Genomic DNA, 25,752 nt, shown 5'->3' on the forward strand with positions numbered 1-25,752 from the left:
GTTCAGCGCCGCAGTGCTGAAAATCTCATGCATCCGAGCAACGTTCACCTCCCATTCATTCGCCTATAACTTTATTACTACTTATCACAATGAATTGATCTATATCTTGTTTTTTCCGCCACCAATTAGGCTTTCTTTGGGGGGTACATTTTGCTAAGAGCCACTTTACTGTAAATGCATTTTAACAGGAAGAATAAGAAAAAAACTGAAAAAATTCATTATTTCTCAGTTTTTGGCCATTATAGTTTGAAATTAATATACGCTACCGTAATTAAAACGCATGTATTTTATTTGCCCATATGTCCCAGTTCTTTCACCGTTTAAACGATGTCCCTATCACAATTTATGGTGCCAATATTTCATTTAGAAATAAAGGTGCATTTTTTCAATTTGCGTCCATCACTATTTATAAGCTTATAATTTTAAATAATATAATAACATATTCTCTTGACATGCATAATTAAAAAGTTCAGACCCTTGGGTAACTATTTATGTTGTTTTTGTTTTTTTTTAATTGTATTTTTTTTTTTTCTAAAAAAAGTGTATATGTGTAATTTTTGGTGTGGGAGGGAAACTGCTAATTTTAAATGTAAAATTATATTTTTTTTAATTGTGAGAACGCGGAAGAGCCGCCGCCATGATCCAGCGGCAGGCGGCTCTTTCCGCACACAGACGCGCCACACACACGGAGAGGCAGCCGCCTCTTCTCAGCATGAGGCGGCTGTCTCCGTGCAGGGACACATAGAGAACGGGGAAACCGCCGCGTCGGACGCGGCGGTTGATCCGCATACCCCCGCTGCGGAGACACCGCAGAGCGGGGCAGTTGTGGCTGGGACTCGTAGTCCCTCAGGTTTTAGAGTGACGCGCGCGCGCGCGCACTCAGGAAGAATTTATGTTTAAACTAAGTTAGTCAGCTGACCAGGCTGGTCAGCTGACTCTGACTCCTCTTCCCATTGGTGCAGCACTTAGGGAGGTGCTGGGAAGAGGGTCAGGTATATATACTGCTACCTGGTCATTTCTTGGGTGTCTGGCGTTGCGATCACATATGTGGGAGCACCCAGATCCGTAGTCAGATCCGTTAGTGTGCCGGGACCAGCTGGAGCTGTAATCCTACACTAAGCTAGATTCTGTTGATAGCTTAACCACTTTACCCCCGTGCGTACGTATTTCTCCGCCCCTTTTTCCATCCTTTAAAAACCAGGGACGGAGAAACACGTACTTTCCGCGTTCCCGACGCTGCCCGCGCTCCCGCTAGTAAACACGCCGCCCGCCGCTAGTAAACACGCCGCCGCCCGCTCGCCCAGAGATCAATGAACGGGAAAATCCATTCCCGTTCGTTGATCTAAGCCCCGCAATGATCAGCTGCTCTCCGATGGGCAGCGCGATCATTGTGAGAAAAAACTCACGTGTCCAGCCTCCTTATTCTTCCTCCAAGCTTCCGGAAGGAAGCTTGGAGGTCGCATTAAAACAAAAAGTTACTGTGGCCATCTTGTGGCCAAATAGTAAACTACACCCTGCACATTTTTCACATACAAATAAATGACTTTTACACATAAAATTAACTCATTACCTCCCACACTCCCCATTTTTTTTTTTTTGTAATTAAAAAAAAATTAAAAAATTTACAATTAAAAAAAATACATAAATAGTTACCTTAGGGACTGAACTTTTTAAATATTTATGTCAAGAGGGTATAACACTGTTACTTTATAAACTATGGGCTTGTAATTAGGGATGGACGCAAAACTGAAAAAAATGCACCTTTATTTCCAAATAAAATATTGGTGCCAAACATTGTGATAGGGACATAATTTAAATGGTTTTATAACCGGGACAAAAGGGCAAATACGTTTCATGGGTTTTAAGTACAGTAGCATGCATTATTTAAAAACTATAATGGCCGAAAACTGAAAAATAATTATTTTTTCCCCTACATTTTTCCTATTTTCCCATTAAAACACATTTAGAAAAAAATAATTCTTGGCATAATGTCCCACCTAAAGAAAGCCTAATTGGTGGCGAAAAAAACAAGATATAGTTCATTTCATTGCGATAAGTAATAATAAAGTTATAGACGAATGAATGGAAGGAGCGCTGAAAGGTGAAAATTGCTCTGGTGCTCAGGGGGTAAAACCCCTCAGTGGTGAAGTGGTTAAAGTACTAGTTTGATTGTGATTATCTGTTATGACCTTTGCCTGCCTCGACTATCCTCCTGAACTCTGACCTTGTACCTCGTTATTTCTGATACTCTGTTGCCGAACCCCGGCTCGTTCCTTGACTCTGATTCTGCCTCCTGATTTTGTACCCCGATATTTCTGATACCCCGTTGCTGAACCCTGCCTGTACTTTGACTCCGCCTTTGCCTCTTGATCTTGTACTTTATCTGTCCGTGTGTGTACGACCTGGCTTGCCCGACCTCGAGAACCGACCTTACTGTTAGAGGCGGTTCCTCGCTCTGTTAGTGATCCTTCCTCCTGAAGGTTACTTTCAGTCTGTCCTTCCTACTGTCAGTCTGACTCCTCCCGTCTTGGAGAGCTCAGATCTGCGGAAGGAATCTGTGCAGTTCTCTTTACTGCACTGAGGCTTGTCCTCTGTATTACTGTTGCACCAATCACAACACTCTACTCAGGTGAACAGAGGTTAGCTAGTATATCGGATTATCGGTGATACTGCAGATCACATATAATCTGGTATACGTCTGTATTTCCTGTGGTACTGCAGATCACCGGTAATCAGACCTCTCTGTGCTTCACCGATCGTTACAGAACGCCAGACCAACCAAACAGATGGAATCACGCGCTGATCCTCTGACTGTGCTTGCCACTTCGGTGGATAACATTCATCAAGCACTGGGCCAGCACAAAGCCTTAATCGATGCCTTATCAGGCTCTGTGAAAACCCTCCAGACGTCAGTCGATTCAGTACGATCCCCTCATAGTGATGACATACGTATGCCTGTACCTGATAAGTTTTCCGGCCACAAGTCTGACTTCCGGAATTTCAGGAGTAGAGTGTTGTCATATTTCGAGTTGAGACCCCGATCCTCGGGGACTGAGACTCAACGGGTCATCTTTATTAAAACATTGTTGACTGGGGACTCCCAGTCCTGGGCATATAACCTGCCTCCTCCCGATAACGCTCTGACTTCGGTAGAGGAATTCTTTAAGGCCATGGCCATAATCTACGACGACCCTGACCTTGCTGCGTCCTCAGAGCGGAAGCTCAAACTTTTGCGGCAAGGCAGAGGTTCGGTCGAAGATTATGCGGCAGAGTTCCGTAGGTGGTCAGTCACCTCTAGATTTGACAACTTTGCCCTAATGGACTATTTTTTGTCTGGATTGTCGGAGGAGGTCTCCGACTTAATGTTAACTATACCCGAGCCCAAGACAGTTGATGAGGCCATATCATCGGCCATTCGAGTAGATCGCAGGCTACGCCATCAGAGGCAGGCTAGGGGCAGTCACCGTGTCAGGGTGACTTTGTGCGCGGCACCGGTTGCTGCATTCTCAGTAACAGCATCTCAGCCTGGCTCACCCTTTCCGGCCTTACCTCCACCAGAACCGATGCAAATTGGCCTATCAAAACTGACCCAGGTGGAGCGAAGGTGGAGGATGGCGGAACAACTGTGCCTATACTGTGCAGAGGCAGGGCATAGGGTGCGAAACTGCCCTAACAGGGCGGGAAACGGGTCTGCCTAGGAGTAGTGGGGGGTGACACCCTAGGCACACAGTTCTCACCCCTTAAAGAGAAAAAATTGCTTCTTCCCTGTACCATTACATGGGAGAACAAGTCCGTAGCCACTGAAGCGTTTGTGGATTCCGGCTCAGCGGCTAATTTTATGAACATTGAATTTGCTCAGGAGTTGGGTATTCCCCTCACTCCTGTGAGTCCCCCCGTTCAGGTCACGGCAGTGGACGATTCCCCTCTGCAACGGGAGCGCCCACTGTCGCAGACTCCGGAGGTGAAGGTCACCATAGGGGTGCTGCATGGGGAACAGTTACAATTTTTTGTGTTACACATGGCCACCTCCACTATTATCCTAGGCATGCCGTGGTTGCAAACCCATTCACCTCAAATAGATTGGGCCACGGGTCAGTTAACCACCTGGTCACCTCACTGTTTCCAACGGTGTCTGGGGAAGTTGACTTTGGGGCAAACCAGAGTTCAGGTGGGAGGTGTGCCAGACCAGTACTCTGAATATGCCGACGTATTTTGTCCCAAGGCAGCTGACAAACTGCCCCCACATCGACCATTCGACTGTCCCATCGATCTCCGTTCAGGTTGTGTACCTCCCCGGGGCCATCTGTACAATTTGTCGGGGCCCGAAAAAGTGGCCATGCAGGATTATATCCGTGAGAACCTGGCCAAGGGCTTCATCCGGCCATCTCGGTCACCCGCCGGGGCAGGGTTCTTTTTTGTTAAGAAAAAAGATGGGGGCTTACGGCCATGTATCGACTACCGGGGGCTTAATAAGATCACAGTGAAGAATCGCTATCCGTTGCCATTAATAGATGACCTTTTCACACAGGTCACGGAGGCTAGGATATTCTCGAAACTGGATTTACGGGGGGCATACAATCTTGTGCGCATAAGAAAGGGTGACGAATGGAAGACGGCCTTCAATACTCTGGACGGGCATTACGAGTACCTGGTGATGCCCTTCGGGTTATGTAATGCCCCGGCCGTTTTTCAGGAACTCATCAATGAGGTCTTTAGGGAGGTGTTGGGGAAGTTCGTGTTAGTTTATCTCGATGATATTCTTATCTTTTCTAACAATCTCTCGGATCACAGAGCTCATGTTAGATGGGTACTGAACAAACTGAGACAGAATTTGTTATATGCTAAACTAGAAAAGTGCATTTTTGAAGTCACGTCCGTGGATTTTTTGGGATATATAATCTCCATCTCGGGCCTCTCTATGGACCCTGCCAAGGTCTCCGCGGTCCTGGAGTGGCCGCAGCCGGTGGGGTTGAAGTCCTTACAACGGTTCCTAGGGTTTGCAAACTACTACAGAAGGTTTATTAGGGGGTATTCCACAGTAGTGGCACCCCTCACCAACCTTACAAAGAAAGGGGCAGACACCACTCATTGGCCTCCCGAGGCTTTACAGGCATTCGCTACTTTGAAGGGGTTATTCTGCTCGGCGCCCATATTGAGGCACGTGGACACTTCGTTTCCATTTATAGTCGAAGTAGACGCCTCAGAGGTTGGGGTAGGGGCTGTGCTGTCTCAACGTTCAGGTCTTCAGGGGAGATTACACCCATGTGCCTATTTTTCCCGGAGGTTCTCTCCGGCAGAGAGAAACTACGATATAGGCAATAGGGAGCTTCTAGCTATCAAGCTAGCCTTCGAAGAGTGGCGTCATTGGCTGGAAGGAGCGGAGCACACGATTACGGTTTATACCAACCACAAGAATCTCGAGTACATCGAGGGGGCTAAAAGGTTAAGTCCTCGACAAGCTCGATGGTCGTTATTTTTTTCGAGGTTCACATTCTTGATTACTTACACTCCAGGCAGTAAAAATACCAAGGCAGACGCACTCTCTAGGTGTTTCGAGTCAGAGACAGCACAGCCCTCGATTCCTGAATCCATTATTCCACGAAAGTTGGTGTTAGCCGCTACCGAGACTTGGGAGAACTGGAAAGAAACTTTGGGTCCTTTCCAACAGGATGTCCCAGAAGGGAAGCCTGTGGGAGTTTTATTTATCCCATTGCCCTTCCGTCTCCAGATTTTGGAGATGGTCCACTCACACAAGAATGCGGGACATCCTGGGGCGTCTAGAACGCAGGATCTCGTGGCCAGGTGTGCGTGGTGGCCTTCTCTGGCAGCTGACTGCAAAGAATTTGTTAGGGAATGTGCGGTGTGCGCAAAAAGCAAACCCTCCCGGCTGGCATCTGTAGGTACTCTGCAGCCTTTGCCCACCCCGAGTGAGCCATGGACCCATTTGTCCATGGATTTTGTGGGGGAGCTTCCTAGGTCAGAGGGCAAGTCGGTCATATGGGTGGTAGTCGACCGCTTTAGTAAAATGGCCCATTTCGTGCCCTTGAAAGGACTCCCCTCGGCCCAGGAATTGGCCGACCTATTCATCGTCCATGTCTTTCGGTTGCATGGCATTCCGGAAGACATAGTATCCGATCGGGGAGTCCAGTTTGTCTCAAAATTTTGGAGGGCATTCTGTCACCAGATGGGCATGGGACTGTCATTTTCGTCGGGCTACCACCCACAGACAAATGGCCAAACTGAGAGGGTCAATCAATCGTTAGAGCAATTTTTACGTTGTTACGTGGCTGAAGCGCAGAGCGATTGGGTCAAGTTTTTACCCTACGCAGAGTTTGCACACAATAACTTAAAGAGTTCTTCCTCGGGTTTCTGTCCATTCCAGATAGTGACCGGGAAATTACCTAAGTTTTCTCCGTTGCCGGTTGCGTCCAGTCCGTTCCCAGCCTTGGAGGCCTGGCAGAGGACATTTAGGGACATGTGGTGGACCATAAAAGACAACCTTGTGAAAGCATTTCAGAGTCAGAAAAGTCAGGCTGACAAAAGACGCTCATTAGAGTGGAATTTTCAACCAGGAGATTTGGTTTGGGTGTCAACTCGCCACCTGACATTGAAACAACCTTCTGACAAGCTTGGTCCCAGGTTTGTGGGTCCATTCCCGGTTATCAGGAAGATTAACAAAGTTACCTATACCATTGACCTTCCCACCAGCATGCGGGGGGTAAGGTCCTTCCATGTGTCCCTTCTCAAACCCGCAGTCCAGGTGGGTCCTGCTCCTCCTCCTCCCGTCTTGGTAGATGCCCAACCTGAATATGAAGTGGAAAAAGTTTTAGATTCACGCCTGGTACAGAACTCTGTACAGTACCTCGTACATTGGAAAGGGTACGGCATTGAGGAGAGGCAATGGGTACCTGGGAACCGTATGCATGCGGATGACTTAGTGAGGGAGTTTCATGCTTTACACCCAGGAAAACCTGGAAGGAGCTGTCCGGAGTCCACTCCTCGGGGGGGGGTACTGTGAGAACGCGGAAGAGCCGCCGCCATGATCCAGCGGCAGGCGGCTCTTTCCGCACACAGACGCGCCACACACACGGAGAGGCAGCCGCCTCTCCTCAGCATGAGGCGGCTGTCTCCGTGCAGGGACACATAGAGAACGGGGAAACCGCCGCGTCGGACGCGGCGGTTGATCCGCATACCCCCGCTGCGGAGACACCGCAGAGCGGGGCAGTTGTGGCTGGGACTCGTAGTCCCTCAGGTTTTAGAGTGACGCGCGCGCGCGCGCACTCAGGAAGAATTTATGTTTAAACTAAGTTAGTCAGCTGACCAGGCTGGTCAGCTGACTCTGACTCCTCTTCCCATTGGTGCAGCACTTAGGGAGGTGCTGGGAAGAGGGTCAGGTATATATACTGCTAGCTGTTCACTTTCTCCCCGTCTGGCGTTGCGATCACATATGTGGGAGCACCCAGATCCGTAGTCAGATCCGTTAGTGTGCCGGGACCAGCTGGAGCTGTAATCCTACACTAAGCTAGATTCTGTTGATAGCTTAACCACTTTACCCCCGCGCGTACGTATTTCTCCGCCCCTTTTTCCATCCTTTAAAAACCAGGGACGGAGAAACACGTACTTTCCGCGTTCCCGACGCTGCCCGCGCTCCCGCTAGTAAACACGCCGCCCGCCGCTAGTAAACACGCCGCCGCCCGCTCGCCCAGAGATCAATGAACGGGAAAATCCATTCCCGTTCGTTGATCTAAGCCCCGCAATGATCAGCTGCTCTCCGATGGGCAGCGCGATCATTGTGAGAAAAAACTCACGTGTCCAGCCTCCTTATTCTTCCTCCAAGCTTCCGGAAGGAAGCTTGGAGGTCGCATTAAAACAAAAAGTTACTGTGGCCATCTTGTGGCCAAATAGTAAACTACACCCTGCACATTTTTCACATACAAATAAATGACTTTTACACATAAAATTAACTCATTACCTCCCACACTCCCCATTTTTTTTTTTTTGTAATTAAAAAAAAATTAAAAAATTTACAATTAAAAAAAATACATAAATAGTTACCTTAGGGACTGAACTTTTTAAATATTTATGTCAAGAGGGTATAACACTGTTACTTTATAAACTATGGGCTTGTAATTAGGGATGGACGCAAAACTGAAAAAAATGCACCTTTATTTCCAAATAAAATATTGGTGCCAAACATTGTGATAGGGACATAATTTAAATGGTTTTATAACCGGGACAAAAGGGCAAATACGTTTCATGGGTTTTAATTACAGTAGCATGCATTATTTAAAAACTATAATGGCCGAAAACTGAAAAATAATTATTTTTTCCCCTACATTTTTCCTATTTTCCCATTAAAACACATTTAGAAAAAAATAATTCTTGGCATAATGTCCCACCTATAGAAAGCCTAATTGGTGGCGAAAAAAACAAGATATAGTTCATTTCATTGCGATAAGTAATAATAAAGTTATAGACGAATGAATGGAAGGAGCGCTGAAAGGTGAAAATTGCTCTGGTGCTCAGGGGGTAAAACCCCTCAGTGGTGAAGTGGTTAAAGTACTAGTTTGATTGTGATTATCTGTTATGACCTTTGCCTGCCTCGACTATCCTCCTGAACTCTGACCTTGTACCTCGTTATTTCTGATACTCTGTTGCCGAACCCCGGCTCGTTCCTTGACTCTGATTCTGCCTCCTGATTTTGTACCCCGATATTTCTGATACCCCGTTGCTGAACCCTGCCTGTACTTTGACTCCGCCTTTGCCTCTTGATCTTGTACTTTATCTGTCCGTGTGTGTACGACCTGGCTTGCCCGACCTCGAGAACCGACCTTACTGTTAGAGGCGGTTCCTCGCTCTGTTAGTGATCCTTCCTCCTGAAGGTTACTTTCAGTCTGTCCTTCCTACTGTCAGTCTGACTCCTCCCTATATTCAACTGGGTCCATAGAAAGCCCAGAAGACCCAGAAATGAATATAGTCAGCCAGTCCGGGGGGGGGGGGGGGGGGAAGGAGGAGCACGGGACCCGACCTCATCCCTGTCAGAATTGAGTGAGTACACTGAATCAGAATCAGATAGCACCAACTATAACCTCAGGAAGAGAGGTTTGGACTCACAATCAAGAACCCTGACGAAGAAATCTAAGAAGCAAAGGGGCCAAGGTGAAATGGAGGATCCAATACGAAATACAGAGGTACTTAAAATTATTAATCTTTCTGACATACAACTAACTCGGGACGAAACATCAGTCCTACAGAGGGGGCTTTCTTTTGCTCCAACTAACCCGTTTGATTTCTTCGAGGTTCTGAAGGATGTATATTTATTTTGCAGACGTTTGGTCTTGAAAAAAATGTTCGATAGACCCACAGCAACTATGGTGCAGCTGGAGCAAGATTATCCAGATCTGCAGGACAGACAAGCGATGCAAGACCTTATCACACTACTTGAGGAAAATCAAACGACAAATCAGGTTGGTGGAACACCTTTTAAGCCTCAATCAAAATACCTACCGTCACTCAGCCTGTGCCCTGAGGTGAGAGTGTTCTTTGAATTAGTCACTAAAGACTTAGAGAAATTAGAGCAACAAAGGGTAAGAGGGACGCAGAATTTGAATGGGGCCGAAAGACGGGCTCTGAGAGAGCTCAGTAGAAGAAATGATATTTTGATTAAAGAGGCCGATAAAGGTGGAAATGTAGTGGTGTGGCCGAGAACTAAATATCTTAAGGAAGCAACAAGACAGTTAAACAATCAGGACTTTTACGTCAAACTGAGGAGCGATCCAACTAAACAAAGCCAGTCCAGATTGAGAGACATACTGACTTCAGCATTAGGGTCTGGAATAATCAGTGAAAAAGAAAAAAACTTCTTGTGGGTAGACAAACCAACAACCCCCACTTTCTATATGCTCCCCAAAGTGCACAAAAAATTGGATGATCCACCTGGGCGCCCGATAATATCAGGGATTGGCAGCCTCAATGAACACTGTAGTCAATTTATTGACTTCTTTTTGCAGCCCCATGTAACAGCCCTATCATCATACATCAGGGACACAGGCGACCTGCTAGGTCGCATTGATAGTCTGGAGGTTCAGGAAGATACCCTCTTAATAACCTGTGATGTGGAATCTTTATACTCCAATATTGACCACACACACGGACTCTCGGCAGTCAAATACTTTGTGGAAATGGGGAGCACTATGGAACGAGAGTTACAGGGGTTTGTTCTGGAGCTGTTGGATTATGTTATGAGGAACAATTTCTTCTTGTTTGACAGACAGTACTATCTCCAGAGGAGGGGCGTCGCCATGGGGATCAAGTGTGCCCCAGCGGTGGCGAACCTTTTCTTGGGCTGGTGGGAGAGGGAGATAGTGTGGGCGGCGTCGATGGAGCGGTACCACCCCTTTGTCTTGGGTTGGTATCGCTTCATCGACGACCTGCTCATACTTTGGTAGGGACCGAGGGATGCATGCATAGCATTCTTGGAGGACCTAAATAGAAACAATTTGAACATCAGATTAACATACACCATCTCAGATGAGATGGTGGACTTTTTGGACGTCAGAATCTATAAGAGTCCCGATAATAAGCTACAAACAGCCGTCTACAGAAAGCCCACTGCCACCAACAGTTTGTTGGAATACGGCTCCTACCACACAGCAAATCTCAAGAAGAATATCCCAACGGGACAATTTATAAGGGCCAAAAGAATCTGCTCAACTACGGAGGCCTTCGAAACAGAGAGTGAGATATTGAAAAAGCGATTTAAAGCTCGAGGATACCCTAGGAAATGTGTTGAGCAGGCCTTTAGACGAGCTAGAGGAACACCACGGGTCAATCTTTTATCCACCAGACCAAAAAAACAGAATACTCTGACAAGATTAGTGACACAGTACAACACAGCATGGCCTCATTTATATAACATACTGGGCAAACATTGGGGCATTCTTCAGAACGATCCGATCTTGAGGAATTGTATTACCAGCCATCCAAGCATTACGGCCAGAAGGGCCCCTACAATTAAGAACATTGTAAGCAAGAGCCACTTCCAAATGGAACATCCTCGGATCGGCATTAAAGGCAACTATAGGTGTGGGAAATGTTCCATCTGTCCACTCATGAAAGTCAGCAAAAATTTTACTAGCAAGGTCACAGGACAGGAATTTGAGATCAGGCAATTTATTAACTGCCAGACTAGTGGCGTTATATATGTACTTCAATGCCCATGTGGCAAACAATATGTGGGCCAAACTAAGAACCAACTAAAAACACGGATACAAAAACATGTATCCACTGTCAAACTGGCTGAACGGGATAAAGCTGACAATAAAAACCTAACATCAATAGCAGAACATGCCCTACTCTTCCATGGTGGTACTTTTAGGGATTGGACATGTGTAGGTATAGAAAAAATCTTCCAAAACGAGAGAGGGGGTGATGTGGTGCTACGACTCCTTAGGAGTGAATTAAAATGGATTCATAAATTGCGCACTAAGCAACCCCGGGGGCTTAATGAGGACACAAATTTTTCATGTTTTTTAGGTGTATAGCCAACAGATGATAGATCTATACATATTTTTCTGTTTTCCCCTTTCTTTCCCTCTCTGTCTGTGTATATGCACATATTCCCCTGTTTTAGGTGAATCTGATATCTATGAAGGCATATGAAATACTGACTGATATGATATTCTGGGAAAGAGAAGAGGGGTGAGTCACCTTGTTTTTGCCACAGGTCTTTACACTAAGAACCCAATATGGGTGAGTTTGTCATCACAAGTGTGGACTCTGGGGTGTGTATGGGGTTGTGGAATGTTTCCTCTTTGGATTACCCCTTCCTAAGATGTGTCCTCACTCACGTCTTCTGTGGCACTGCATGCTTTGATCTATGCTTTAAAATAGATATATATGTCACAGCTCTCTCTGCTTTGTTTGGGATAGATGATTTTGGTACTCCCTTTGGTTTTCTGTTCTGTTGTTTTCTGGTTCTTCACGACCCCGATTGAGGTGAGCAGTCGTGGGTATCTATTTATGTGTGGTCCACTTATAATCCCCTTTTAAGGACTATTAACCATATGTGGTCATAGTCAACATCTTCTCTCTATATAATAATATAATATATATTTCTCTTTAGTTTGTAGCTCTCCCTCTCCACCTAATCGGGACACTTTTTCCTATGTAATATACCGGGTTGAAGAAGAAATGTAAAGCTCCCCCTGATGAACAGAGAGTTGCGCTTCTTTGAATATTCAAGCCATCCCTACAGCTTTTTCTCCCTGGCCTCTAGATGGCACCATCACACCATTACCTACATCCGATCGTGGATATATTGTTCAAAACGGACATTAGAACATCGCAATTTGAAGATTATGAATGAAAGATTTAAGATGTAACATGATGGAGTTGTTTTATATATAGGAAACTATAGACTTCTCTATATATTTGTATGTATTTTAATATGTAATATGCTTTTCTAACACGGAGTTTCCCAGCGCATGCGCAGCTAGCCCCATCTCTAGGACCTGTATACTCATGGTCACATGACCCAGGTCTCTATGCTTACGAGCGGCGTGCACAAATGAATTTGCACGCCGTCAGTAAGTCACGCGCACGGCCGTGCACGTAAGATACGGAGCTCCGTTACGTTTATATAAACTAACCAATCCCAGTATAGAGTAGCCTCTTTGGAAGCAGCAGATCAGCTGCGATCGCGTCAGGCGGGTTCCCCTCTCCCGGCTTCCAGTTTATACTTGGTAAGGCCATGACCTCCACGGAATATGCACTGTATGTTTATTTTACACTTTGTCATTAACTGTAGGTGATTTTGCACGGAGACTGTGCGTGTGGGGCTTGTGTGCATGGGCAGATCCAGCGCTTTTTGTTGGGACTGCACATGCACGCGATCTCTACGCACACACAACTGTTTGTGTTTGTTAATGATTTTTTCTTTGCAGGGTGAAATTTTGTCTACATTACTATATTAGATAATTCTTTGTGATAGTTTTTCACTTGTTCAGGACATGGACACATGATGTGTCCTCTTTGCTTTTTTTGCACAGTATTCACTTGTACAGTTTTTGCATCAATATCTGCATTAATTTTGCACTAGGCACTTTCTTTATATATAGCACTTTTTGCACGAGACACTTTGCTGGCCTTCCCTATACGGTTTTCTGACTACTATGAATTTATTGTAATATCTTTGTTTATTAACTGGAATATCAATTATCATTGATTTCAATCGGGAGTTTTTAATTGTTTTTAATCATTGTTTTACTTGGATTGATCAATAAAGCTGTTTATATCTTTACACCTTATATATGTGTAGAGTTGTTTTCCGAGATATATACCAGGTGTAGGCACACATTGGCTTCTTTTCTTTAGAATCAATAGTCTGACTCCTCCCGTCTTGGAGAGCTCAGATCTGCGGAAGGAATCTGTGCAGTTCTCTTTACTGCACTGAGGCTTGTCCTCTGTATTACTGTTGCACCAATCACAACACTCTACTCAGGTGAACAGAGGTTAGCTAGTATATTGGATTATCGGTGATACTGCAGATCACATATAATCTGGTATACGTCTATTTCCTGTGATACTGCAGATCACCGGTAATCAGACCTCTCTGTGCTTCACCGATCGTTACATTAATCAAAAATGTATGTGGGTGCAGTTTACTATTTGGCCACAAGATGGCCACAGTGAAAAAAGTCCTGGATGCGAACGATCTCGCATCCAGGAACTAAAATGCTGGGGAAAAGTTTCCTGGGGGCAGAAATACCGCGCTCTCTGGAGAGAAAGCGCCGGTATTTCTACGGGGAAGTTAGATCGGTGAATGGGAATTATATTCCCATTCACTGATCGGGGGGCTAGCGGTGGATGCACGCGCGGCCGCGCGCCCGATCGCGTGCACCACGCAGGGAAAACAGCAGTGCCTATCTGGACGAGGAAACTCGTCCAGATAGGCCGAACTGGTTAATTATAAAATAGTTTTGCTGTTAGGGAGCTTAAAAAAGTGACATAAATAAGGTGAAAACAGGTGAAAAAGCTTTGTGAATCCTGCCCCTAGTGGAGAGCTTTGTAGGATAGGGTTAGGAGTTTGAACTGGATCCTCTGGTTGATTGGCAGCCAGTGAAGAGCTTGACAGAGAGGAGCAGCAGAGGGAGAGCGAGAGGAGAGATGAATGAGATGAGCAGTCGAGGTCAGGACAGATTGCACAGAACAGTATATGACAATGTAAATCTATGTTGTATATATGCTGTATATGACGTCATCTTCTGGCATACATTGTGCAAAATCTCACAGTAAAAGTGGTGCAAGCCTTTTTCTACACTATTCAGACCTAAAGGATTCTTTTCCTCGTGGAGTTTTATTCTCTGTTTGCAGGAATTGGTGGTACTGAGGTTATGGCAGTATAGTATAATCTTTAAAACTCTGATATAGCAGGATTTTGGATATAGTCCAGGTCCCAGGCAAGCCTCATTATAAGTATATGGGAGTAACACCTGGTATAGTAAACCAGTTTTTTGTCCCCTTTGTTATTCTCTATCCGGCTATAGTGGAAAGTGGGTGGGTGCATGTGTCATACGTCAGTCAGAGACCCATGACCCATGGGTGACTGGCAGCCAATTCTACTCTGCTCACTAACTGCATGCTACTCTGGGCCCACGTGGATTACCTCAAAAGCACCAGCCGGTGAGACCCATGCTTCCTGTGTAAGCGTCTGCCTGACCACTGAGAGAATTACCTGTCATCTGTGACTTGCTTGTGCATGGCTGCAACGCTACAGTATTATCCAGGCTGCACATAGATGTGAACAGAGGAGCACACTATCAGCACTGTACCTGCATTAACTGGTGAGACCTATGCTTCCTGCTGCTGCCTGATTACTGAGAGAATTGCTGGTCATCTCTGACTTGCTTGTGCATGGCTACAATGCTGCAGTATCACCCAGACTTCACAGAAATGTGAACAGAGGAACACTTTATAATTACTGTACCTTCAATAACTGGTGAGATTTATGCTTCCTGTGCAAGCTGTTGCATGGTTATTGCATGCAAATCCCTGTATATCGAGCACTGTGCATTGTGATCTAGCTTAGAAAGTGTATGTGCTACCTTGCTGAAGCAACGAAAATAAAAAATGACTCCCAATTATAGACTGAAGATACAGTACTACGGTATACTTTATGTGCCTGAGTGTGACCATATCTGATATAGTATTGCCCGGTCCCTTGGAGTTTACTATAAAGCAGGGGTGTCAAACTGAAATACAAAGTGGGCCAAAATTGAACACTGAGACCAACTCGCAGGCCGACCTGAAAGTCTAATGCTCACCTATACAGCTCCCTGGTGTCTAGTGGCCCCCTTCTCACCCTATACAGTTCCTTATTGTCTAGTGGTCTTCTTTTTCATCCTAAACAGTCCCCTAGTGTCCAGGTAACCCCTCCTTCCCCAATACAGTTCCCTGGTGTCTATTACTTTCCCCCTCCCCCATAGGACCACCTTCGTGATCAAGGACTTCACCTCCAAAATTGCTTCCCTGGTGGTCTCTAGAGTGGGCCAAACATAATGCAAAGTGGGGAACCCACCTGAGGGTAAATGTGATGGCTCTGCGGGCCACATGTGACCGCGGGCCAGAGTTTGACATGTATGCTATACAGGGATTCTACTGTAGAAAAAGTTGCCCTCAATTTATTTGGTAAATGCTGCATAGCAACAACATAACGGACAGCTTTGTGATCGCCATGGTATCCTTAGGTTCTTGTTTTCTGTATCTCTGTTATTGAAGTGGTAAAATGACAGGCAGATAATTAGGAATCTCTCTTGTCTGGAGAACTGACAGACTATAGAAGTATGTGCGGTATGTGTGTATAATGGGCCCAGTCATGTGAGTGGAAGCCAGCCGAGGGGTCTGTAGCTAGCCAGTCAGCCCGGCACTGGGACAAACATCCTGCGAGATGTAAACAGGCAGCTTCCCCAGCGATTGTCCTCTGCTATCTGCACAGGCCACAGTGACTGCTCAGACAGAACATTGATAGGACTCTCCTCATCTGATGACACAGAGCACAATAAGATTCTTTGTCTGCCCTGCAGATGGGTATCATAGAGCCAGGCTGTGGTCTGGGCTAGCCGGATGGCACTCACTTTTTCCTGCATGTTTGACGTGGCCGGTGCCAGCCAGCTTTCCTCGGTGATGATGCTGGTGGAGTCTAGCTACACACCGCAGTGGCATGCTGGGAGTCTGCCTTGGTGTTTCTGTGTTGCTATCTGAGTATGTGCTGCATCTCACTTAAAGTGAACCTGAACCAAACAAGAAAAAAAAATGTTCACTTACCTGTGGCGTCTACAAGCCCCCTGCAGCTGCCCTGTGCCCGCGCCATCAGTCACCGTTCCTCCGGTCCCCCACCGTGGCTTAGTTTCATTTTTTAGTGACTGGTGAATTGATAGCCAGCGTGCCTGCGCAGGATGCTCCCAGCGTAAGTGATTTTTTTTCTCTCGTTCGGTTTTGGTTCATTTTAAAGCTAAAACCAAAGTGCCCCATGGGGGCGAAAATCTTAAAATTTAAAACACATTCCAATAAGAAGTACATTTCTTCCTGAGTAACATGAGCCATACATTAATTTTCTCCTATGTTGCTGTCACTTACAGTAGGTAGTAGAAATCTGACAGAAGCAACAGGTTTTGGACTAGTCCATCTCTTCATAGGGGAGTCTCAGCATGGCCGTTATTTTTTATAAAGACACTCCCTGAAAAAGATTTATACAAAGATGCTGACCAGCCCCCCTGCTCACCACACACTTTTTCGGCACTTGGATAGAGCAACTGCCATTTACTAAGCGCTTTTAAAAATAAAGAAAACCCTGAGAACCCCCCCATAAGAAGATAGGCTAGTCCAAAATCTGTCGGTAATGTCAGATTTCTACTACTTACTGTAAGTGACAGCAACATAGGAGAAAAGTAATTTGTGTCTCATTTTACTCTGGAAGAAATGTACTTCTTATTTGTATGTGATTGCATGTATTTTAAATTTTAAGATTTTCGCAACAGATGTCCTTTAAAGTGACCAGAGACGAAGCAGTATAGATCAGTGGGAACATTAGAGAAAACACCTACCCTGCTCTCTGTTTCATTCTGCACTGCACAGCCTGTTTCTTATCAGACCTGATAAAATCCCCGACTGAGCATTCACTCTGGCTTTGCTACAATGACTCAGCTTTAATGATTCCTGAGCAGAGCCACAAGGGGGCAGGCTTGGGCTTGAAAAGACACCAGAGAACACAGGCTCAGATATAATGATTCCTGAGCAAAGCCAGACTGAATGCTCAGTCTGGGATTGTATCAGGGCTGATAACGTGGCTCCCACGTTCAAAAGATGTTGCGACAGAGTCCGAAAGTAAACGTGTTAAAGTAAAGGTAAAGGGAGGTATTCAATTCAGGTGTGATGCCTGATCCCTGAACAAGCATGCAGCAGATCAGGTGCTCTGACTGAAGTGTGGCTAGATTAGCTGCATGCTTGTTACTGGTGTGTGATTCAGACACTACTGCAGCCAGAGAGATCAGCAGAAGAGCCAGGCAATGTGCATTGTTTAAAAGGAAATAAATATGTCCGCCTCCATATCCCTCTCACTTCATTGTCCCCACATCAGTGAACTGATGAAGCCGCTGCTCCTCATCAGGGATCCTGAAGTGAAAATAAACTGATGAAATAAACAACTTTATCTATAATTCTAAATAGGACTCTCCTGGAATTATGCGGCGGCCATCATATAGAATTCCTCTGATCAAATCTGATTAGAGAGGGATCTGCTTACTGCCCACACATTGCACACGTTTTAAATTGATATTAGCGTGAACTTTCATGAAAATCTGTGGAGCTGCCACCAGCTGGGCCGCACAGGCAGCTTTGTGGTACTGCGCAGGCGTGTCCATACTCACATGTGCAGTACCGGCATGCTCATACATGGTATCATCATGCTCATACATGGAGTATTTACCTTTTTTTTTTTTAGTTATTATTATTTATTGTATTTATAAAGCGCCAACATATTACGCAGCACTGAGTTATTTTTAGTTACCGGTTTAATGTCAGGTTTGCATGAGAGTGGGACATTACTGTAAGGTGTGGGAGGGCTGTTGTTATTGGGCACCTCTGTGCTGCTATTCAGGTTTCCTTGCAGCCTGAGTGATAGATGGCAGCAGTCTCCCCTGTATTGTGTGCTGATAGTGTCAGTGTAGTGATGATGGTCCCTGTGTGGCTTGGATTGTGCATCACAGGGAACGTTGTGTGTCAGGTTTGCATGAGAGTGGGACATTACTGTAAGGTGTGGGAGGGCTGTTGTTATTGGGCACCTCGGTGGTGTGTTATTGAGGTTCCCTTGCAGCCTGAGTGATAGATGGCAGCAGTCTCCCCTGTATTGTGTGCTGATAGTGTCAGTGTAGTGATGATGGTCCCTGTGTGGCTTGGATTGTGCAGCGGGGATGTTGCAGCATCACAGGGAACGTTGTGTGTCAGGTTTGCATGAGAGTGGGACATTACTGTAAGGTGCGAGGGGGCTGTTGTTATTAGGCACCTCTGTGCTGCTATCCAGGTTCCCTTGCAGCCTGAGTGATAGATGGCAGCAGCAGCCTCCCCTGTATTGTGTGCTGATAGTGTCAGTGTAGTGATGATGGTCCCTGTGTGGCTTGGATTGTGCAGTGGGGATGTTGCAGCATCACAGGGAACGATGTGTGTCAGGTTTGCATGAGAGTGGGACATTACTGTAAGGTGTGGGAGGGCTGTTGTTATTGGGCACCTCTGTGCTGCTATTCAGGTTCCCTTGCAGCCCGAGTGATAGATGGCAGCAGCAGTCCCCCCTGTATTGTGTGCTGATAGTGTCAGTGTAGTGATGGTGGTCCCTGTGTGGCTTGGATTGTGTAGCGGGGATGTTGTAGCATCACAGGGAACGTTGTGTGTCAGGTTTGCATGAGAGTGGGACATTACTGTAAGGTGTGGGAGGGCTGTTGTTATTGGGCACCTCGGTGGTGTGTTATTGAGGTTCCCTTGCAGCCTGAGTGATAGATGGCAGCAGCAGCCCCCCCTGTATTGTGTGCTGATAGTGTCAGTGTAGTGATGATGGTCCCTGTGTGGCTTGGATTGTGCAGCGGGGATGTTGCAGCATCACAGGGAACGTTGTGTGTCAGGTTTGCATGAGAGTGGGACATTACTGTAAGGTGTGGGAGGGCTGTTGTTATTGGGCACCTCTGTGCTGCTATTCAGGTTCCTTTGCAGCCTGAGTGATAGATGGCAGCAGCAGCCTCCCCTGTATTGTGTGCTGATATTGTCAGTGTAGTGATGATGGTCCCTGTGTGGCTTGGATTGTGCAGCGGGGATGTTGCAGCATCACAGGGAACGTTGTGTGTCAGGTTTGCATGAGAGTGGGACATTACTGTAAGGTGTGGGAGGGCTGTTGTTATTGGGCATCTCTGTGCTGCTATTCAGGTTCCTTTGCAGCCTGAGTGATAGATGGCAGCAGTCTCCCCGTATTGAGTGCTGATAGTGTCAGTGTAGTGATGATGGTCCCTGTGTGGCTTGGATTGTGTAGCGGGGATGTTGTAGCATCACAGGGAACGTTGTGTGTCAGGCTTGCATGAGAGTGGGACATTACTGTAAGGTGTGGGAGGGCTGTTGTTATTGGGCACCTCGGTGGTGTGTTATTGAGGTTCCCTTGCAGCCTAAGTGATAGATGGCAGCAGCAGCCCCCCCTGTATTGTGTGCTGATATTGTCAGTGTAGTGATGATGGTCCCTGTGTGGCTTGGATTGTGCAGCGGGGATGTTGCAGCATCACAGGGAACGATGTGTGTCAGGTTTGCACAATGCAGGAGGTGAACTTGGCATTTGGTGAATACACCTATTTGTCTCTGGCCTCCTGCTCTAATTCTGAATTGCATTATTGACTGTATACAGGTGCTGACGTCAGAGAACAGACAGGGTGATCGCTAAAACATATTGTTCTAAGTGAGGGGCCGGAGACACAGAACTCAATGACAATTGTTTCCAATAACCTTTCTTACCTCACATCCCTCAATCAATCAGAGAGAGATCTGACTTATGGCTGGTCTGCCCATACATTGCCTTATCAATGGGCACCTTTAATGTCCTAGGGAGCCTGGCCATCCCTGCAGGAAGTCAGTGTGATCATGTGACTATGCTGAGTGCACCACAATTAAAGGATACCTGAAGAGACATGTGACATGATGAGATAGACATGTGTATGTACAGTGCCTAGCACACAGATAACTATGCTGTGTTCCTTTTTTTCTTTCTCTGCCTGAAAGAGTTAAATATCAGGTATGTAAGTGGCTGACTCAGTCCTGACTCAGACAGGAAGTGACTACAGTGTGACCCTCACTGATAAGAAATTCCAACTATAAAACACTTTCCTATCAGAAAATGGCTTCTGAGAGCAAGAAAGGGATAAAAAGAGGAATTTCTTATCAGTGAGGGTCACACTGCAGTCACTTCCTGTCTGAGTCAGAACTGAGTCAGCCACTTACATACCTGTTATTTAACTCTTTCAGACAGAGAAAGGAAAAAAAGGAACACAGCATAGTTATTTGTGTTCTAGGCACTGTACATACCCATGTCTATCTCATCACGTCACATGTCATTTCGGGTATCCTTTAAAGCAGGGGTCCCCAGCCTTTTACGGCCCGGGGACCACTTTCTGACCAAATTTGTGTCCGGGGACCCCGGGGGGGATTGCACAACCTAGTGGACAGTGTCGTGCGCAGCGGGTTACGGGGGGGGGGGGGGGGGGAGGGCTAGTATAGTTACCAGGGCTGTGGAGTCGGTCCAAAAATCCTCCGACTCCGACTCCTCAGTTTAGGATTCCACCGACTCCACGACTCCGACTCCTCTAATTTGCATATTACAATTTTGTTGATTAAAAGCATGTAACATGAAATTCGTCTCTTAACTGCCAACGCTTAGGAATTTTAAAAGACAACTGAAGTGAGAAGGATATGTAGACTACTATATTTATTCCCTTTAGACTAAAACTAGTCCTTGGTAAGAGTACTTGTAAAAGGTACAACCGGAACAAAGAACATCTATCAAGTGTGGGTGCATGTAAGAATGACGTGCAGGTACTCTGCAGGGGAATGAGGAGATTGTAAACAGACAACACCTCTGTGTTCAATGTGCACAGCATTCTCAGTGGATTCCCTGCAGCTCTGTGGGGAGTGCATATGTAGAGTATAGTACTACTGTGTAACAAAGTAAACCTGAGACAGATGAAATTAAAGTTTTATACATACCTGGGGCTTCCTCCAGCCGCCTTCAGGATAATCAGTCCCTCGTTGTCCTCCTCCACCACCTGGATCTTCTGCTATGAGTCCAGGTACTTGAGTCAGTCAAGCGTAGTGCGCATGCACACACTCCACCGCCAGGAGCATACTACACCTGTGCAGCACTATTGCGCAGGTGCAGAATGTTCCTGGCTGTGGGAGCGGGGTGCGGCCGGACAGCGCTGACTGGCTGAATTACCAGGACTCATAGCAGAAGATCCGGGTGGTGGAGGACAGTGAGGGACTGATTAGCCTGAAGGGGGCTGGAGGAAGCCCCAGGTATGTATAAAACTTTACTTTTCATCCGTCTCAGTTACCCTTTAATTTGTAGTCACCAAACCAAATTTTAATAACATATCAAATTATTTTATTTCATCAGCAAAGGGAGTGCATACATTTGCATAAATCAGCATCAATGCAGAATTATTTCCATCTCGTTGACCATCTCTATTAGTGACATAGCTACACATCAGGCTTTATTCTTACAGCATAGATGTTATTTAGTATATATGTTACGGCCAGAACCCGAAGTTTGGCCACTTTGCGTTCTGGCCGGCCACTTCGGGTTCTGGCCGGTCAATGTGCGAACTGGCCGCTGCGCTGCGGCCAATGTGAGGAATGAAATGATTGCAGTAAAGATGAATGTGTGTTCTGGCCGTCTCGCTGCGGCCAAATGTGTCAAAAATGCGTTCATTCATTTTTAATGAAATTAAGCCGGCGGCAATGTAGCAAATGAAGCCGCCGGCTTTCTCTCCTCCCCCCTGCCTCTCTCTCTCTCCTGGCATCCGGCGGGGACATGCGTGTCCCCCCGGAGTCGTTCGTCGCAGCAGGGAATCCTGCTGTTCGTTTCTGCAGAGCGGGTGCTGGCAGAAGAAATGTCTGCAGCCTCCCCGCTCTGCTGCCCTGGCGCGACGAACGAATCTTGGGGACACGCGTGTCCCCGCCGGCTGACAGAGAGAGAGAGAGAGAGAGAGAGAGAGGCGGGGGGGGGGGGGGGGGAGGAGAGAAAGCCTCCGGCTTAATTTCATTAAATGAATGAATGCACTTTTGACACATTTGGCCGCAGCGAGACGGCCAGAACACACATTCATCTTTACTGCAATCATTTCATTCCTCACATTGGCCGCAGCGCAGCAGCCAGTTCGCACATTGGCCGGCCAGAACCCGAAGTGGCCGGCCAGAACGCAAAGTGGCCAAACTTCGGGTTCTGGCCGTAACATATATAAGAGATTCCTGTGTACACATCATATATACAGTCACAATCAGATATGTATATCTGACCTTAAAAATACGGGGACTGCTTTATTGAAGCAGCACAAGTAACTAATTTTGATTGGTTTATTTCATTTTTGTGGACTAAGCACAGCTATTACTGTATATATACTGTATATATACATTATTTTTAATGACTATTATCTGAGAAATAGAACATTTTATCATATTTTCTATTTTAATTACAGTTACAAATTCATTAGGAGTCGGAGTCGGTGCATTTTTTCCCGACTCCGACTCCAGGCACCCAAAATTGCCCGACTCCACGACTCCGACTCCACGACTCCGACTCCGACTCCACAGCCCTGATAGTTACCCCAGTATAGCTAGTATAGTGCCCCAGTATAGCTAGCATAGTGCCCCAGTATAGCTAGTATAGTGACCAGTATAGCTAGTATAGTCCCAGTATGGGTAGGTAGTGCCCCAGTATAGCTAGTATAGTGCCCTGTATAGCTAGTATAGTGCCCAGTATAGGTAGGTAGTGCCCAATATATATATATATATTTATATATATATATATATATATATATATATATATATATATATATATTAGTGTGTGAGTATGTTACATACTTGTTTGATGTATGTCAGGCTCTCGCTTGCAGGCTCTCAGTGCAGGTTCTCAGTGTCACCTCCTCTTTCTAATGGCGCCCAGACGCTGCTCTGACTATATACACTGCGACAACAGTCGTCGCAGTGATGCAATAAATGCAGCCATTCAGTATGACATACGGCCTCCGAGATACACGGCCACTGGAGCACGGCCCCCCTGATGCAGGAGGCGGGACTGGCGCCTCCGATATTCATGGCCACACGGATTGAGGGGGCGAGGCTGGAGACCAATGATGCGTGCAACTGCTGCTGCGGCTGTCCCAAGCGCGGTGAAACAAAATATCGTCAGTGACGTCAGTGAGGCTGAAGCCTCTTAAAAGTGAGTCTGAAGCCGTGGCCCCCCATGAAATGTCCTACGAACCACCTGGGGGCCGCGGACCCCAGGTTGGGGACCTCTGCTTTAAAGCATTTATGGCTTTCATTTTAACCACTTATGCCGTTTGTGGCGGTATATCTACTCCCTGCAGGACTTCAGTTTCTGCCCAGGGGCATAGATATACGTCTATTGCCTCGAGCGGCTGCCGCTCGCTCCCGCGTGGGCACTCATCGTCGCCCATTGGAGGGAAGATCAATGAATGGGAACGAATGGGAAAAGACCCACACACAAAATTAACCCCTTACCTCCCACACTCTCCCATAAATACCTAATTAAATTATATACATATTAAAAAATATATAAATAGCCTTCAGGCTTGCTAATTGGCTAGTATGAATCTTGATTTGTTAGACGACCTGAATGGTTATGAGTATAAATATGAGCAAGGCTGTGGGTATCCGTAAGGATACAGACTAGCTTGAGAAAGAACGCTGTTCCGAAATGTTGCTATTATTTTTGATACAGGGCAGCACGGTGGCGTAGTGGTTAGCTCTCTCGCCTTGCAGCGCTGGGTCCCCGGTTCGAATCCCAGCCAGGGCACTATCTGCAAAGAGTTTGTATGTTCTCTCCGTGTCTGCGTGGGTTTCCTCCGGTGCACTCCGGTTTCCTCCCACATTCCAAAAACATACAGATAAGTTAAATGGCTCCCTCTAAAAAAAAAAATTGGCCCTAGACTACAGTACTTACACTACATAATATAGACATATGGCAATGGTAGGGATTAGATTGTGAGCTCCTTTGAGGGACAGTTAGTGACAAGACATATATATATACACTGTACAGCGCTGCGTAATATGTCGGCGCTATATAAATACTAAATAATAATAATAATAATAATAATAATAAAATACCCTTAAAGAGACTCTGAAGCGAGTCTAAAGTCACTTTTTTAACTTGTATTTATGTAAAGCACTATAAGCCCTGCTAAACCGCTGGTATCCCACTGCAAAACAAGGGGTTTATACCCCCCAAATCCCCTCTGCTCAGTCCGGGGAGCGCTTCCTGCTTGAGGCAGAGCTTAGGGCTGTAGCTCTGCCTCTTAGCGCGTCAATCCCCATCCCTCTCAATCTTCCTTCACTGAGAGGGGCGGGGGAGAGGCGGAGATCCGCAGGCAGATTGACGCGATTGGAGGCAGAGCTGCAGCTCAAAGCTCTGCCTCCATGGGCAGCAAAATCCACGACCAAGAAAGTCATGGATTTTGCAGAAGGGATTTGGGGGGTATAAACCCCTCGTTTTGCCGCGGGGATGCGGCGGTTTAGCAGGGCTTACTGTGATTAACATAAATACAAGTTAAAAAGGTGAATTTAGACTCGCTTCAGAGTCTCTTTAAAGGGGACACTTAAGGCAACCTGACAAAAACGAGTTTTACTCACCTGGGGCTTCTACCAGCCCCCTGCAGCTGTCCGGTGCCCATGCAGACTCGCTCTGATGCTCCTGTCCCCCACCGGCACCCACTTCCGTTTTCGGCATCAGACGCCGACAGGCCTGGGAATGCGAGTCATTCTTCACGTTCCTGGCCGCAATAGCAGTATAGAGGGCGCTATTGCAGCCAGGAACACGAAGAATCACTCTCGTTCCCAGGCCTGTCGCCGCCTGTCGCAGAAAGCGGAAGTGGCTGCCAGCGGGGGACAGGAGCATCGGAACGAGTCTGCGTGGGCACCAGACAGCTGCAGGGGGGCTGGTAGAAGTCCCAGGTGAGTAAAACTCATTTTTTTCAGGTTGCCTTAAGTGTCCCTTTAACAAATGAAAGACCATAATTTCGCTGGATAGTGCCATCATCGTCCTTCATTGTACTGTATTAGCAAGGCTTATTTTAACACTGTGGATCAAACAACCAAAAGGCACACTTCAGTCGGAATTGCCTAGAGATTTTAATTTTGCATTGCTATTTTTGTATGATTTTGCCACAATTGCATTTTGCGATTTTTATTTCAGTGAATGAGAAGCAAATCGCACGGCACGTGCTGCTGTGTGAGTAATCCCATAGGATTACATGGGTTACAGCGCTTTGCTGATCACTGGTGAAAGCACCCGAGTGTGGATGGGGCCTTATCCTGCATCAGCCGATCCCCGTCTGTGCCAGATAACTGTGGCTCTACTGTAATACATTTTTGGAGAAAGGACGGAGGCTTGGCAACAGATATATAGTTCTATAATGCATTGAGCAGCACAAAGTT

General features: G+C 46.4%; 1 long non-coding RNA gene across 2 annotated transcripts in view; it reads left to right on the forward strand.

Annotated features, from left to right (window-relative positions):
* The window catches only part of LOC137562486 (uncharacterized), a 255,675-nt gene that overhangs the window by 6,153 nt on the left and 223,770 nt on the right, over window positions 1-25,752 (forward strand). The window lies entirely within an intron of this gene.

The sequence above is a fragment of the Hyperolius riggenbachi genome, chromosome 3 (assembly GCF_040937935.1).
Source record: "Hyperolius riggenbachi isolate aHypRig1 chromosome 3, aHypRig1.pri, whole genome shotgun sequence".
NCBI classification, from domain to species: Eukaryota; Metazoa; Chordata; class Amphibia; order Anura; family Hyperoliidae; genus Hyperolius; species Hyperolius riggenbachi.